Source organism: Pteropus medius, unplaced genomic scaffold, assembly GCF_902729225.1.
Source record: "Pteropus medius unplaced genomic scaffold, Ma_sr-lr_union100, whole genome shotgun sequence".
NCBI lineage: Eukaryota > Metazoa > Chordata > Mammalia > Chiroptera > Pteropodidae > Pteropus > Pteropus medius.
The window spans coordinates 6,863,866-6,880,581 of NW_024355008.1; the positions used below are offsets into that span (position 1 = coordinate 6,863,866).

Sequence of the window (16,716 nt, forward strand, 5' to 3'; positions counted from 1 at the left end):
TGATGCTATTCGGAATCACTCATCCATCCAGAGAGCTAAGGCTTTGTTACAGGGTCAAACTCTTCTCTCTCAGGACAAATACTTTCTCAAAACTCTCCTTAGTCCATCAGAAAAAGAAGTCTTTTGGAGAGATGGCCTTACCAGTGCACCAGGCATGTCCAGACATGTCCGAATTCTAGTTGAGTCTACAGCCTGTTCTCCGGCTACATTCACATACCATCGATATGGAATCTGTGAGCTTTGTGTCAGTCAGAACACTGAGCACACTGAACTATTGCTCTCTGTGGAACAGACAGAGTATGTTTCCTGTTGAACAGCTAAATGTATGACTTGTAGTTTGAGACAAACGGGGATTTATGATTCCCTAGTTTAGATGCTTCCTCAGAGTTTTTGTGCTTAGAAAGGATAAGGGCAAAGAAACAATTAACCAAACACATTTCCAAAAAGCATAAGTAGAGAAATAGTCAGTGTTACAAGAAAGTCCAGAATCAAGTAAAAAATTAGGCCTTGTTTTCTAAGAATAAAATAGAGAATAGCAGACTCAAAGCAAAAATAATATTGTCGGAAGGAATGATTGTGTCCTCTCTTGCCACTTTTTCCTATCCAATTTTCTCTATAAATGCACAGACTGCCCAACTGTGAATTCTGGCTGAGTTATAAAAGAGGCAGACATAAATGTAAGGGTGGGAGGGAGTTAAAGGCCATCAAGCAATTTTTGATTTTTTTTCAACTTTGCTTGTTAACAGGTGTCAAGTAAGATCATCCTTGGCAGAAAATAACTCCAAAAAGCAGGACAGACCACTACTACCCAAGCTATGTAATATGTGTCTTACTATAGTTTTATCTTCAAATTCTGAGATTCATATAATTCTGTTCATTGTCTGACAAAAAAAGAAAGGAAGGAAGGAAGGAAGGAAGGAAGGAAGGAAGGAAGGAAGGAAGGAAGGAAGGAAGGAAGGAAGGAAGGAAGGAAGGAGAAAAGAAAAAAGAAAGAAAGAAAGAAAAAGAAAATCTGTTATCTGCTTTAGCTTCTGGAAAATAATGGGAAAATAGCGAAGTGGATTAGTCAATTTGTTATGTGTTTTTAAGGAGTTGTTCTATTAAACCAACCAGTCAACAGTTGATATAATGAGTCAACAAAGACAATGGGGAATTTAATTTCGGAATTTTGTTTTCTGTTTATGAGTCTCAAGATTATTTATGTAGGAAAGAATGATGCATATAAAGAGAGACACTTTCCAGGTTTATATTATACTCACCTCTAAAACTAATGAAAAACTCTGAGCAAAAATCAGGTTATGTGTATATGCTCAACCCAGAAAAAATAATAAAATCTCCTATGAGCTTCTGTTTCTAACTCCATGATCTCAAGACAGAAAAAAATAAAATAGATGAATACATAAGGAAAAGAGAAGGCTATTTTTCTATCTGTGTATAATTAAGGTAATAAATAGACTTCCACAACAAGAAAATTCATATCAAATCTAAATTATTGGCAGGCAAGTGTATAAAAATCCTTTCAATATTTATACTTAGTCATGGCTTCCAAAATGTGTGCAGGTATTATAATTCAAGTAAAATGAGAAATAACCTTAATCACTTAAATCTTGGCTTCTGTTAATCATAGACAAAGATATAAATAGTGCTATAAAGTGTGATTTCTGGAAACTACAAAAAGGTTTGGGTTGTGATGGTATGGTGGAGAAAGAAACTTTCCCCTACCCTTGAAGGTTCTTTATGCTGGTCTAATAATTAAATCTATATGAGATAGATTAACAAGAGAAAATAATCAAATTTAATTAACATACATATGTATGGAAATCCCACACGCATGAGAGTCAGAGACCCCACATACATGAGAAGTTCGGGGACAGGAATTAAAACTAAGCTATATATATGGCCTTCTGAGCTAAGGAAGAGGTAAGGTGCCCTGGAGCTTCAGAAGGGAGGAGGTTCATTGCAGAACAATAAGAAGAACAGATGTTCGGTGATGAGCAATGCTCTGCCATAGAGATAGGGGATGGGGGAAAATGGTGCAGAAGTTTCTCTTGAGCCTGCAGGGTCCCAGTTGCCTTTAGCTCAAAATAATCCACATGCTACAGAAGCACACCTTCGGGTGACTTGTTCTGAGCCCCTACAATGGTAAATGTCGGGATTTGAAGTCAAGTAGACTCAAGTTTGATGCTTAATTCTGCCTCTTTTTGACTGGGTGGCCATAAGAAATCTTTGTTCTAAAATAATGTGACAGAGACTAAATAGATAGTTCCTCAACCCATTTCTCATTTCTGGGCCAACGGCTAAACTACATTTCCCAACAGCCATGTACCTCAGTGGCCATGTGACCTGTCTCTCCAGTGGAACTTAAGTAAAAGTGATATGTCTCATTCAGTCCAAGGCAGTTTCTTTTTCCCTTACAATTCATGCACTACAATCAGTTTCTTTGCTTCTAATATAGCATCACAAGTATTTTTCTAAAGAATGTATTTTTTCAATGTAATATTTCAATCTTTTTAAATTTAAAATTGCCTGTAGTCTTCTTAAAGTTGCATTTTAAGAGTAATAAAATTGAATTTGTTAAAATTTCATTGGGAAAAAATGGAAAAGGAACACATCCTAAACCAAACTGGACACAGGGACAGCAGTGTAAACCAGAGCCTTTCTGAGCAAACCAGAACAATATGCACAATCTAACTAGAAAACCAGAGGGAGAAAAAGAGATAGAGAGATAAATAGATATTAGTTTCCTGCACAGATGTCAACCCTCCTCAGAACTGGAGGATATCATGTTTCTAATGGTGAAACATTAGAAGCAAAAAGCAGGAGGAATCAATTATGAGAAACGAATAATAATTTCACATCAAACCACTACAGACATAGGATATATGCTGTCTTCCAGTTACGATGCCATCCCTATTTTACATCTTAAGAAATGAGTAAATTTCCTATTTCAAGCATTTTGCAGCCAAGAATCTCCTGAGGAAAACAAAGCTGCTAAATAAGATTCCAAATAGGGGGAAAAAACAAATATCTGAGAAATACATTTACACCCACCTCACAAAACAATGAGAAATGTGTTTTAAAGGAGACAGTGTCCTAACACCAAATTACTCCTCTTAAATCAAAGCTTGCCCAAGAGCAAGCATAAGGCCACATTTAGGAACCAGTTGCAAGTTAAAGAAAAAATAAATTTAGCAACAATTATTATTTCTTTAACCTTTCATGGAAAAAATTCCTAGTGGAAAGCAGCCTTCTTTGGGTGCAGGTTGAAGAGCCCTTTCCTCATGCTGTGTTCTCAGCAACTTCCTGAGGTTAGCAGTACCAGCTCACAATTACTCTCAAGATGATCCACATCAAAACAGCCTCAAATGCTTACTCAGCTTCATAGAACCAGGCCAGAGAGAAAAGGATAAGTTCTAATTATCCATTGAAGTTACCTTTAAACCCAGAATCTCTACTTTCTCAATATGCTCTCCTAGCTGGGATTACTTTTCTCAAGAACCACAAGAGGGAGTATTCTTACTTCTTTGTCACAGTTCATTTCTGACACCGAATAGATATTATCCTTATGTTTGTCTAAAAATGATAAGACATATTATAAAATTCCAGGCAAGCTTCTTTTTTATTTATCTAAAATCAAAGTGATTATCTGCTTGTCTTTCGTTGATTCATATTTATTATATCCAGGATATATTTCTTGGCCCCTCATGATAAAGGAGAAAGCAGACAGTATTTCATGCTGGTTCTTTCTCTTATGTTTATTATCTTGGGATTACGAAGGAGAATTTCTCTTTCAAGTTGTGTTCAGCACGTGTAAGATAGCAATGGGAAATTTTCCCCAACTATGAAGAAAGCAATGAGTTATCTAAAAATAATGATACTACTGCTTTGAGCTGATTTCTTTCCCAGTCCATAAAAAACTAAAAGCAAACCACAAACATGATTCTGTCAATTATTATCACATTCCTGCCTATAAGATAAAAAGGTAATAACTAATACTTTCTTCAGTAACCAAAGCGTAGTGAGAATCAAGAAAGGTCTTATGTAAGGTACCACTCTGACTATATTAACCAAAGTAATAAATACCAACTGCTAAAATAAACAACATATAATAAATATCCATGGAGACACACACACAATACACACACACACACACACACACACAGAGCTTATTTCTCACTCAAGTCACTGTCTAATGAGAGTTAAGGTGACTAACCTGGGCTGCAGTCTTCCAAGTGATGAGTCAAGGATTCAAGTTCCTTCCATCATGTGACTCCATCATCTTCCTACTGAAATCTCTCTTGGCTGATGAGCAAAGAATGGGGTAATTTTAGAAAACACAGCTGGAAGTAGTATACTTTACTTCTGTTCCCTAGCCATTGTCTCAAAGTCAGGACAGGCACATGAACAGCTAATTGTAAGGAAGACTGCAAAGTGAGGCTTCCTGTGTGCCTAGAAAGAGAATACAGAGTTACCGAGCTTGTAGACCAGGAGTTTTTAACATAGGGCTCATGGGCTGCCAAAAAGGCTATTAGTTTGGATGCAAAACTAATTCTACTCTAACCTCTATCTGAAACACAGCATACATATCCTTCAATTATAAATGTAGGTGTAGTAGACGCTTGCGATGTCCAAAGCCATATCCCAATCAGTCCATCCATTTCAGTTCAGCCGAGGTAAACAATCCCATATGTATTGTCATCTCTCGGCTTTTCTGCCTCAGGGCTTTTTCTGAAGTCTTGGAAGTCACTCGGTAGATGCAAAAGTATTAATAACCAAGAGTACAACACTCAGAAAATGTACAGGAGATTTTATGTAAATAGACTAGCCTCAAGTTCTTTAGCAAGACAATTCTAAATATTCTACAAGGTTCTTTAGTGTTCACAAGTGGGATTAAGTCCCAATTGTTCTTAGCAACAACCTGTACAATATTATACCATTTATTGGCTTTTCTCCCTTTCCTGTCTCCTTCTCTCTACTCTCTCACTTCTGTTTCCTGGGATTATCTCCCAAATAAACTACCTGCACAGAGTCAAATTCTGCTTTCATGAGAATGCAATTTAAGAGTTGGAGTGGGAGTGGCTTTAGAAAACAGCCCCTCAGGATAAGATTTTGAAATCGAATTACTCAACAGTCAGAAAGCAGCCACTGCATACCATGAGTGTGAGAGGGAGGTTAACTCCTGGATGCTGTGGCATCACAATGACTAAGACTCATCTATGACATATTGGAATGAGGTACAGGTAAAAGTTAACATATGTTAACATATGCAGTATCTCTAGTACTTGAATAGTATTGGAGCAGATGTAATTAAAAGAACGAAAAGCATTGGTGGATGGATTTTGTTAATGCCTTAGAAGGCTTGAAGAAAAGCTATTCTTTTTTTATTTATAGTCTCTCCAAGGTGTTAGTCTTTCATTAGCATTCTATTTGAAATTTCAAAGCAACTCCTACATGTTTTAGGTTTTTTGTTATAGCAGCACCCCCAGCAACATCTCTAGTCACAAAATACCAAAATCTATTTCATTTATTAATTGCTAGATTTTAAAAAGACCCAAAATACAGAGGCTTATAACAATGTATATGTTGCTTAAAAATCAACAATTCAGGCAGAGCTTGGCTAGGACAGTCCATCTATGCTCCATTCAGCTTTGGCTGCGGCAGCTTGAAGGCTAGGAACTGGAATCATCTGAAGTCTTGCTCATTCAGATGTCTGGAGATTTTCTGGAGCCTTGGCTGTGGAGATCAGCACACTACGTGTACTCTCTACATGTTCCCTCATGACACGGTGGCTGCTTTCTAAGGGTGAGTTTTTCAAGAAAGAAAGCAGTAAGGAAGCTGTCTTGCCTTTTTCAGCATGACCTTGGTAGTGACAAAGCATCACTTTCAATGCATTTTGTCTGTTAGATGCAAGTCACTAACATAACACTGAATGCTATTCAAGGAGAAGGTAATTAAAATGAATCATTCGATGGAAAGAATATTTAAAAGCTGGTGGACATTCACATATAATTTACATAAAACTGACTTATAATTTCTCCTTTGTCCATTGGTCTGACTGGCAGCTTACATCAATGCACTATTAATAATAATACCTTGTTGAAAATATAAGATCTGGGGCAAATATAAGTCTTGGTAGGATACAAAGGATTGTCCATGAAACTTTTCACTAACATGCTGTTTTTAAAACTTTACACTTCTAAAAAATGTCTTGCTGGATAGGCTCCATAGAAAAATGGAGATGACAGGAACGAGGACCTATTGGACAGTACCAAAAAGATAATATTTGTGTAATCAGATAATATTTGTGTAATCCTTTCCAAAAGGAAAGGAAAGAAGGATGGTGCAGAAAAAATATCTGAAGAAATAATGCCTGAAATATCCTGCTTATGATGAAAGTCATAAATTTATAAATGAAAAAAATAAAGTTTAGTAAATCCCCAACAGGATAACCACAAAGAAGTTTATTCCAAGACATATTATAATAAAACCTCTGAAAATTAAAGACAAAGGAAAAATGTTCAAAAGTAGAGAGAATAATATATCACCTACAGGGGCACAACAATTTAAATGTTCTTTTTCATCTGAGATCATGGAGGCCAGAAAGAATTGGCTCAATATTTTCAAGGGCAAAAATTTCCTTCAGGAATAAAGATAAAATAAATGCTTTCTCAAATGAAGGAAATTTGTTGCCAGAATACTTGCTATAAAACAATTAGTAAAGAAAGTTTTCCAGACCAAAGGGAAATGATACCAAAAGAAAACATGCTATCAGTATCGAAGAGAAAGCCACAGAAATAGTAGATACTTGGGTAAATACAACTGTTCTTTAAAATACATTTGATAGATGGAAATAGAAATTATTCCATTTTCTGATAATTTTCAGTGTACGTTGATGGAATACATGAACTACAACATAAACGTGGGAGAATAAAAGGACCTATAGGGTGGTGAGCATTCCACATTCTAAGTAGAAAAGATAATATATTGAAATACTGGTAATACATTTTAAGGTAACATATTGTATATTGTAATATATTATATATTGTATAATATATAAGGTAATAATTTAAATAATCTTTGGAAAGTCAAATATGTATATTATAATTCTTGAGCACCACATAAACTACTAAAAAAGAGAGTCAAACATAATAAATTAAATTGAATTACTAAAAATGTTCACATAATTCAAAGGAAGGCAGTAGAGGGCAAACAGGAAAACAAAAATGGAGAGAAAAGCAAAAAATAAATAATAAAATGGTAGACTTAAATCTAAATACATCAAAAATTACATTAAAAGTAAATAGTCTAAATACACAAATTAGAAGACATAAGTTGTCAGGATTTAAAAAGAAAAACTAGGTAGGTTAAAGCTAAAATGGTGGAAATAGGTATACCATACAAACATTAATCAAAGAAAGCTAAAGTGATAAACAGGGATGTTACATAATAATAAAAGTGTCAATCCACCAAAGAGGCCCACATCAAGACACATCACAAGTAAAATGTCAAAGGTTAAATACAAAGAGAGAATCTTAAAAGCAGCAAGAGAAAAGCAGATAATTACCTACAAGGGAGTATCCATAAGACTGGCAGCTGATTTCTCAAAAGAAACTATGCAGGACAGAAGGGTTTGGCACAAAATATTCAAAGCGATGAAAACTCAGGATCTACAACAAAGAATACCTTATCCAGCAAAGCTATCATTTAAAATGGAAGGACAGATAAAGAGCTTCCCAGACAAAAATAATTTAAAGGAATTCATCAACACTAAGCCAATATTACAGGAAATGTTGGAGGGACTTCTTTAAAAAGAAAAAACATGTATCAAAAACAGGAATAAAGAATGGTAATGACTATATTCCTATCAACAAGTACCTCAAATGAAAAAGAATTAAGTGCTCCAACCAACAGATAGGGAAGCTGAATGGATAAGAAAACAAGATTCTCGAAAGAGAGAATCTTAAAAGCAGCAATCTTAAATATGCGGTGAGAGAAAGAAATCTAACTATGGAAGGTAAGCACACAGTGTAAACATATGTATGCCTTACTGTTAAAGTGTACAGCTGAAACTTATTGGATTTTGTTACCATCAGATAGATAGATAGATAGATAGATAGATAGATAGATAAAGGAATCTACAAAAATATACAAAAACAAAAAAATCCAAGAACTAATTAATGAATTTGCAAGGTCTCAGGATATATAACCAATACACAAAATTTAATTTTATTTCTATATGCTGAATATGAACAACTGAAAACTGAAAATAATTTTTAAAAACATAATAGCTCCAAAATAATGAAATGTTTATGTACAAATCTAACAAAATATTTGCAAGACCTGAATATTGAAAATTATACAATACTGTTGAAAGAAGTCAATGCAGGCCAAAATAAATGGAGAGACATACTGTGTCCATGGATTAAAGATTTAACTTAATTAAGTTGTCAATTATCTTCAAATTAATCTATAGATTTAATGTAATTCCAATCAAAACCCAAAAGGATTTTGTAAATATATACAAGCTAATTCTAAAATTTATATGGAAAGACAAAAGAACAAAAAAAAAACAAGAGAATAGACAAAACAATTTTGAGGCAGCAGAATAAAGTTGGAGGTAATTTAAGAATTACAGTAAACTATAATAATCAAGGCAATGTGCTATTGTTGAAGAAATATACACAAAGATCAATGGCATAAAATAGAGTCCACAGACAGACTCACACAAATACAGTTAATTGATTTTTTATACATACAAAAAAAACTCTCTCACGTTGTACAAAAATTAATTCAAAATGAATCCCAGATCTAAATGTAAAACATAAAACTATAAAACTTTTGAAGAAAACATGATATGAAATTAGTCAAAGAGTTCTTAGACATAACACGAAAGGTACAATTCATAAAAGGAAAAAAAATGATAAATTGGACTTTATCAAACTTTAAAATTTTCATTTTATAAAACACTGTTAAGAAAATGAAAAGACCAGTCACAGATTGAGAGAAAATATTTGCAAGTCACATCTAACAAAAGATTTGCATCCAGAATATACAAAGAATTTTTAAAACTCTTAAAAGCTCACCCATAAGAAAACAACCCAAAAGAACAAAATATTTTTATAGACACTACACCAAAAAAATTCATGGTTTTCAAATGCATATAAAATCATGCTCAATATTATTATTAAAACCACAATGAGATACCACTTCACACCTATCAGAAAGGCTAAAATTTAAAATAAAATTGATAATACCAAGTGTTTGTGAGGATGCAAAGAAAGTGGAACTCTCATACGTTCCTGGAATGCAAAATGGTACAGTCACTCTGGAAAACAGCTTGGTAGTTTCTTGTAAAGTTAAACACATTTTGTCATATGACCTAAAAGTCCCACTCCTAGATATTTACCCTAGAGAACTGAAAACATGTTATATAATATATGTTCACACAGTAGCTCTATTGAAAATTACCGAAAACTAGAGATATCTAACCAATGTACTGTATACTTGAAACTAATTTAAATAAATTATTTAAAAAATAGCATCACATGTAGTTGGAGAAGGATAGATTATTCAATAAATGGACAAAGCATATGAGCACCCTGTTCTTGGAAAATGACACATAGATTTTCATCAAACAAAAGAAGCTCAATCTCAGACATAAATACAAAATAAAGTCAAGTGTGTTTCTTCACACATACACCTGCCACATGACCCAGTCACTCCACTCAGATGTTCACCCAAGGGAAAACAAAGCATATGTCCCCACAAATAGTTAGACATGAATATTCATAGCAGCTTTGTTTGTAAAGCTCAAAACTGAGGAAGGGGAACCCCAAATACCCATCATCAGGTGAATGAATAAACACATTGCATACATCCATACAATGGAATACCACGAAGAAAAATAAACTATTGGTACACACAGCGACATGGATGAACCTCAAAATAATCATTCTGAAAGAAGACTGGGTGGAGGAGTATATTTGTAAATTTACATAAAATTCTGGAAACTGGAAATTCTATAAAGCAGATCAGTGATTGCTTGAGGAGGTTTGGAATGGGAATTTATATTACAAAAGGAAATGAGGAAACTTGTGGGTAATAAGTATGTTCTCTATCTTGATTGTGGTGATGATTTCACGGGTATAAACATGTCAAAGTGTATCACACTGTATTCTTTAAATATATGTGGTTTGCTGCATGTCAATTATACCTCAATAAAACTGTTTTTTTTAAAGCCTAAAAGAAAAAACTGCCGAAAACTGGCACCAACCCAAATGTCCTTCAAAAGGTGAATGGATAAACAAACTATGATACATCCATACAATGGAATACTACTCGGCAATAAAAGGAACAAACTATTGACGCACACAAAATCTTGGATGAATCCCAAATGTATTATGCTGGATGAAGAATACAGTCTCAAAAGGTTACATCCTATGATCCCATTTATATAACATTCTAGTACAGGAAAAATACAATGATGGAAAATAGATTGGTGGTTGCCATGAGTTTGGACTGGGGGTAGTGTGACCACAAATGGACAGCATGAGAGATTCTTTGATATGATGAAACTGTTCTGCATTTCAACTGTAATGATGGTTACATGAATCTATACATATGTTAAAACTCATAGAACTCTATACCAAAACACTGTATCTTACTGTATGTTAATTTAAAAATTAAAAATTAAATTTTTAAAAATAATCTGAACTCTAAAGAGAAAAATAGTTAGCATTTTCAGATCTCTATGTGCCAGAAACTTGTTAGCTACAGGCTTTGTATTCGTTAATTTATTAATCCTTATCTTAATAACCCTTTTATTAAAGGATCTTTATTACACAGATGAGAAAACTGAAACACAGAAAGATTAAATAACTTGTCCATGATCACACATATAATAAGTGGCTCAGTGAGGATTTAAACTCATCTCTCTGTCTAAGTACATTACAATCATCCCTTTGAACATTGAAACAGAAAAACAATTTTGGAAGAAGACTGATAGTAGAATATTTGCTTCTGATGGTTAAGATGGATAAAAACTAATATTTATTACTGGTATCAAAATTGAAAGGAAAAGTACTTTAGAAGCCTGCTAACTCTCAAGATATTTAAGAACTATAAAACTTCCCTTTATCTACAATGCAAATAGCTAAGAAACTCAAATAACTGAAGTTTTTTTTTTAAACTGCAATTTACCTCTATGAGAAAAATACAAATGACAAGTGAATAAGATGATATCAGGAATTTTTGAAGCCATTTCCAAAATATACCACAGGGTCAGCATATTTTCAGCCCAATTTCTTAGACTGTCCATTTTGAAGTATAGAATATAAATCAATAAGTATTTGACCGCCCACTATTTATGTTCATTACGATAACTGTGTTACTTCAAAATCTAAAAGTGCCTTCTGAATCATTAAAGCAAATTTAAAATTTGTCCAGATGGTTTTATGATTTTTTTATCTCATTATTTTCTCCTTAAAAATTGAAAACCTATTAATGTATAATAATTAAAGAGACTGTTAAATTAACTATAGAATCCCATTTCCTCAATCATTTCAATGAATAGGAATTCATAGTGTTTAACTATTTTAAAAGACAAATTAAAATCAGAAGCAAAACAAATCTTCATCTTTGTTAAACATACTTCTGGGTTACTTATTTTGACCTATATGATCAAGTCACGTCAGAGGCTTTCGGTTTCTGTTTATCTTCCATATAACCATAGGGTTAGAGTTCGTGTTCAATTTTTTAAAAAATAATTCATACTGCTATGAGACAGAATGCATTCTCTGCCTCTTTTCTTTGCACCTATCATAAAATGCTTCTGTTCGGGGATCCTGAGAAATTCTGCCCAATTTATTCAATTCCTTACAATTTTTAGTGTTATGCCAAGTGTTGTATCTGATTTTGAGAATAAAAAATTATCGAGCATGAATTTTATTCTCAAGTTATTCAATATCAACAAGGAAAGACATTTAAACAAATGACTACAAAAATAGACCTATTTCTAGAGTCTAGAGAGACACAAAAGAAGTAAGAATCAACTTTGCTTGGCTGGGTAAACTAAGAAAACAGAGTATAATACCACTGAATGAATCTTAGCCCAGTTGTACCTATATTACTTTCCTCTCTCTCCCAGGATCTATTATATAAGCAACCAAAAGAAAACCTAGGCTGTCTTTAAGAAAGTTTTATGAAAGTATGTATTATTTCATAGATCAGAAACTTTTCTGTAAAGGACCAGATAGCAACTATTTTATACTCTGCCTGTGTTGTCTCAGTGAAAGCAGCTGTAGACAATATGTAAACAAATGAGCGTGGCTATGTTCCAACAAATATTTACAGAAATAGGTGAAGGCTGGATTGGGGCTGCAAGCCATGGTGTGCCAACTTCTGCATTGATCAAATCAACACAACTCTATGTCTGAGCTTCAAATATAACTTACTTGGTCTTTCATTGATGAAACAATAAAGGATTTATGCCACGAAAAATCTGACGTCTTACCAATAAAGTTAATACTCAAATTCTTTTGTTGCAAGTATCTGAAATGCAAGAGCTTCTCCTTACACAAACAAAACCTCGCCTTTTAAGAATTTTGTTCTCAGCCTAACGAATTGTTCTCTACTACGTAAAATTATGGGGCATATTAGGAAGCTCTGAAATTAAAGAGGAAGAGCTTCATTTACCATGTTCTTACTCTCAGTCTTCTGTTTTGAAGGGTCTAAAAATCTGAACAGATGGAAATGTGTGTGAACTGTGTGTGGAAGTGCTTCTATGTTCCTGTGTGGCTGATCAGATCTTTATCCCTTAGCAACTAACTGGTTTATTGCATAGCTCTGCAGAGAGCTTTTCAGTAAGTCTTAATTGAGCAAAGTCCACTCCATGGGTAAATGCTTTGAGCTTGGCTTTGATTTTGATGGAGATCATAACTATTTATTGACACATAGTCTCAAATCTCTTCATCATAGTGTCAGAAGAATAAGAATCAGAACTGAGACTGTCCTAACTAGGTGATAATGAACAGGGGTGGTGTCAGAGAAGTGTGAATGCCATGACCAGATTACCCTCATTTGTGCCTACATCTTGGCTGCTACTTTCAAAAACCATCAACCTGGCATTATCTAGAGACATCAAAATTCGGGTGAGTCAGCAAGTCAGTAATACAAGTTTTTTTTCAACTGCTGTTTTTAAAAACATAATTATTACCATTGAATATAAGTGCATCCTGCTTAAAAAAATTCTGATGCTTTAGCAAAGGTAATACTTTTATTTTATTTGTGCTGCCCACGTGCACTTCTTAGGCTGTGATTCATCTGAATGGTTTTTCAGTTAAAGAACATTTTATTCTAGAATGAAAAAAATACTGAATGTCCTACAGTGGTGTGGGGTTAGCATAAACACAGAATGATAGGCAGTTAAATCTAAAACCAGAATCATGGCATAATCTTACAGTATATCAAAGCTGCTATAGGATTTCTTACATACAGTATTTTGGTTTTCATGACCATAATTTCAGGGACCATCTGATGATGAGTCACAGTCCTGTTTATGGTGCTAACATTTTGTTCTCCCTTGTAACTATGATGGGAGTCTGAAGAGATTTTCAATTCATTCTAATTTTCCTTCTTGAAGCTGCTACTTAATGTCTGAGGCTGATGCTCTTTGCAGAAAGTATCATGGATAGCTCTGAGTTTCAAAATCTTAAAGATATCTCCTAACCAGAGTGCAAGGACCTAAAAGCCCTTAATTACGTTTCGAATCACAAGCAAGATGGTTCTTGCATTAAAGAGCATTTAAGAGTAGCAACAATCATGTCATTGTGTCTTGTCACCATATCAAATAGGATTCTTAGTTTACCACAAAAGGCAATTCTTTCCTTGTAGAGAGTGAAGAGAAATGTTCAACAGTTTGAAGAACAGAACACAGTTGGGAAAAGACGTATTTCCTTTTCCCTCCCACATGGCTCTGGAGCCAATTTTATTTAACAAACAATAAATTACAAATACTATTTTACACTGTTAGGTCATTCAACCCTCTTAGCAACCTTCTCCAATTTACAAAGGAGAAAATGAGATACTGAGTGAGCGGAACACAGGAACTTGCTTAAGGCCAGCAAGTAGTGAGCCCAGATACAAATGCAGGTTACTGAGCACCACCAGTCAGATAATTTCCTCCCTTTCTGGAGGTCTCCAATGTCTCCAGTCTCTTACGTGACTGGAGGGACACTTCTAATGAGTAATGCACCAAAAAACAGCACTAGAATCACCATATTTTAGACACTTAAAATGCCTATGAATATTTGCTTTGAATTCTTTCTGTCTGGGTAGAATTGATGCTTAAATAAAGAGAAAATGATTCTGCATGTCTGAGATCTTCACGGATGGTTTGCCAGGTAGGGTCCCCTTCTACACTCTGTCATAGTCTTGGCCTGTTCAGTTTAGCTTTTGCTCTGGGTTTTCATTTTTAATCTAGCATTATTAGTAATAGTTGCATTACAAATGCTAAGATGGGTCTGGTGGGCTTTCCACTTTTCCAGCTTCAGCTTGGACTCAGCTAGGAGTAATTGAGACTTTGGGTCGTGAATAGAGTTCGCACTTTAGCACATGGTTAAATCTAAAAGACATCCAAACCTTTCTAAGAACCAAGAAACTAACTCCAGTCTCCCAAAGACATCATGCAAGATAGTAATAAAATGGAATGCACTGAATGCCATCTTGGTGCTTGCTGCCCTGTTGGCTTCATGGTGGTCCAGCCAGTAGGGTGCAGCTGATGGCAGTGATTCTTGTCACAGTCCTCACCCTAGCCAGTAGGACACCTGAAGGCAGTCTGTGGCATCTGTAGGAAATAGGAGAATTATAAGGCTGATAGATGTAAAATATGCAGGGAACATAAAGGCAAAGATGTCCTAACCTGTAAGTTACTGATTAAAGTATTCAAATAAGTATCAAAAAATGTGAAAAAAGAAAGGTATTCAAACAGGACCAAAAAAAAAAAAAACACAACTCTGTTTATGTAATTTTAATATACAGATAATCCATACATGTACTTTTTATATTTTGCTTTAATATGCATAGATATGTCTTATTTATTTGTTAAGAATTTTATTTTTAGTATAGTCTTAATAGAATTTTTATAAGTTCACCAATAAAATAAAACCAATTTATCAATCAGTATTTTTTCAAGAATTATGCAACTATAATTATTAGCACCCCATTTTACTCTCGAAATTTTACATGATCACTCATCTGAGAATAAAATTCATTACATTGTGAGGCAGTCCTTCCAGTTCATAGAAAAAAGCTACAATTCTTCCTCTTTTTTTTTCAATATCTGCTTCCTGGTAAATTTTCCTCAGTTTAGTTCTGCCTTCTGTACCTATACAAATTAAATTCTAGGACCTCCTCGCTAGGAGAAATATTTAAGAATATTATATTGTTTCCTGTCCACCCAAGCAGACTTTGTAATGTTTACAGTTCCAGTACATCTGCTTTTTCCTGCCTTCTTCTTGTAAGAGTTTTTGGAATGTTCACTCTCGTCATTTAACAAATAAACATTTGCTCCTAAACGAAATAGATAGCAAGAAGTATTTCTTTGTGAAAATTACCTGTCTTTTTCTTTATTGTTGCTGTTCTCATTTTTTCTCTCTCTAGTAATTATTCCTTACAGACACAGTGAAATACTTAAGCTAAAAAAAAAAAAAGAATAATAAAAAATAAAAAAGAATGGAAATATTCCTTTAAGAAAAAGAATTAATGAAAAAAAAACACAGAAAAGCAGATTTCAATATGCCAGATATAGAAATTGGTGTGGGGTCTTTAAAAGAGCAGACTTTAAGTTGGATCCAGCTTATAGAGTTCGTGAGGGTTACACAAAGTAATATCAGGTAAATAGACCAAATTGAAAGTACCATGTAAGTATCAGCTATTATTTTAATAATGCAACTTTTTAGATGCATTATCTTAAGTACCACCTCCTGACCAAGAAATAAAAAGAGAAAAAATAAAACCCTTCTGTTTATTATTTCTAATAAAAACTATTAGAAATATATGGGAAGTATATAGCATTTAAAAATTTTTGAGAGACCACATTGTAAACTCTATGATGATAAATTTGAAAATGCAGATTAAACATATCATACACTAGAAAAACAAAAATTACAAAACTGATTCAAGAGTAGGTAGGAAAATTGAAAAGATCTTTAGACAGGCAGAAGGTAGGAGTCGTGGCTGCAGTGTTCACCACAGTAACTGCCCATACCCAGAGCACCTCGAAGAGTTTACTGGATATAGGCATTCAGTACATACTTGGGGAGGCATTAAATGAATCAAATTGGTAAGAAAAAAAATGAAAAGATTTTCACCCCAAAATGTAACAGGACTAGATGACTTTTAAGAAAGGCTCCATCAAACATTTCTGGAACAAGGAATTCCTATTTGCTCTTTAAAACAATTCCTAGCTGTAGTTAAACTAGCCTAGTAAAATTTGAAATCACATCTATGAATACAGATGCCAAAATCCTAGAAATAGCATCATAAAATTATTCCAGAAGTGTAATAAACTATAAAAGCAAGTGTGTTTTACATCACGTATAAAAGCTCAGTTCAATATTAAGACATTTATTAAAGTGGAAAATCACATTATCATATCAAGAAATGCAGAAGACACTTGATTAAACGCAACCATTTCCATTATGTGATTTTTACAAGGTA

General features: G+C 33.9%; 1 long non-coding RNA gene across 1 annotated transcript in view; it reads right to left on the reverse strand.

Annotated features, from left to right (window-relative positions):
- The window catches only part of LOC120598173 (uncharacterized), a 135,629-nt gene that overhangs the window by 26,717 nt on the left and 92,196 nt on the right, over positions 1-16,716 (reverse strand). The window contains exon 5 of the long non-coding RNA XR_005651529.1: positions 4,214-4,449. This is a non-coding gene — a long non-coding RNA (uncharacterized LOC120598173). The remainder of the gene's footprint in view (positions 1-4,213; positions 4,450-16,716) is intronic.